Below are 2,083 nucleotides of genomic sequence, written 5' to 3'. Positions count from 1 at the left end.
TCTCTCTCTCTCTCTCTCTCTCTCTCTCTCGACGCGGCGCCGCGGGGCGTACATATCTGGCTCACTATACTTGCGCCACTGCTGTATCCTCATAGCTCTCTCGCTCTCCTCGCACAGACCTCGAAGGATCGCAGTTCTGCGCGATATCCTGCATATCTCGGCATACCGTCCCCGTCGTTTCCGACATTGTTCCCTCGGCCCGCCCCCGCACGGTTCCCCGGCTCCGAACCCGGACGCGGAATAATCCCACTCGTTCGACGTCTACCGGGCCCGGCTTCCCGGCCGGATTCCAGTCGATTCTGGTACCGAGCTTGTGCAGGGTGAGAAGCCCCGGCATCGGGCATGATAATTGGATGCTTTTCCGCTCACTCACCCTTCTACCTCGCACTGCCCTTCTATCTCATTCCCGAAAAAGCGCGATAAAGAAACGCGTATAGGGATTCTTGTTGACAGAAACCTTGAAAAAGCGCGTTACTGGGTACAAAATAGTACAAGGAGAGTGGATGCTGAGAGAACGATCTGTATTCTGCGAGAATACCACAAATACAGATGTTAGAAAAATTGTTATACAATATAAAAGAATATAACTTTAAATTGTTCAATAATTGTTAAATAGAAAATATTTTTAGTACATTACAATAATTATTTATTATTAAATTAAGTATTCTATTTGCAGCTAATATCTATAGTAAATAATTAAATAACAGTTTACAAAAGGAAAGTCTAAATTTTTTTAATTACTTTGAACCAGGCATGATATTTGTCATAAATTTTTAGATGACGAAAATGATGCCGCAAGCCAAATTTTATTAACACATCAAGTTCTGAAATTTATTGTGCAAGCAAAAATGGCTATGGGTAATATTTGATTTTTTTTAACAAAAAAAGTTTAACATTATCTTGAAATGCTGAAGTTATCTTTTTTTTTTACAAAAAATGTCAAATATTGCAGAAAAGCTATTTTTTCGCACATTTTAATTATTTCGGAAACCTAACACGCTAGTAAAATTGTGGCTTCGTCATTTTCAGCATTCAAAATCTTATATATAGAAAACATTTTGTTTGATACAAAGTAATTTTTTATTGTAAACTAATCTAGTGTAATTAAAATAGTAAAAAATTATACAAAAAAATGCATGACATAATATAAATATAAATAAAAAAATGTTACTAATAAATAGAAACTAACAAATTATTTGAACGAAAATTGTTTTTTTATAAATGTAATTTTTTCATAAATATTCTTCAGCATATATTTTTTCTTTATAATTCTGTTAAACATAGAAACTTTTACAAGCCGTCTAATGTTTATTTCTACAAATGTAGATTAATTTTAATCTTGGTTTAATTTATTCTTTGTTTTTTTCTAATTGTTAGAATTAGAAAAAGATAAAAAGTAAGTTAAAACCGAGATTAAAATTAACTTACCTTGGTATTAAAAATAAACATAAAAGACATAAATATTCGCAACTTATCAAAATTAGCCTATAATGAAAAATAACGTGATATTTACAACAATTTTCCGAATCATCGTGTGTGTCCATTACGCGTTCACGTTGATAGCCCGGTCGAAATGCGTTTGTTGAATATTCAATGTCTGTATTCAATGTCCAGTATTCGACTCCCGGCGGACGACAACCATAAGCACTATAGATTCTATTAGCAAACAGTCACGAGAACAATGGTTCGTCGTCGATGCGATTCCATCGATATACAAGCAGAGAGTCGATGATCGAGCCCGATAAATGCCGGCCACCTTCCTTCGGCACATTTCACGGCGAACGTCCCGGGATACTATTCGCATATCTAAATCCCATAGAACGTCCCTGTCCGTACAATTCCCAGAATTGTTACCAGTCCGCAGGACCACTTGCTGCTACACTCCTTCGTGCATGACCGGCCCTTAATTCGTCAAGAACGCCGTTTCACATCGTCGTACGTGAGCGAACAATGTCAAATCCATGATGTAACGATATCTATATTTCATGGTCAAATCATGTTCCAAAACATTTGCGTTTTATGTTCTTTAACCTTCAGCCGTTATGTGCTCAAGTCAAATTTGGCTTGAATCTCTCTCTCTCTC

Source organism: Atta cephalotes (assembly GCF_000143395.1).
Source record: "Atta cephalotes unplaced genomic scaffold scaffold00008, whole genome shotgun sequence".
NCBI classification, from domain to species: domain Eukaryota; kingdom Metazoa; phylum Arthropoda; class Insecta; order Hymenoptera; family Formicidae; genus Atta; species Atta cephalotes.
Note: the sequence above shows the minus strand (reverse complement) of the source record.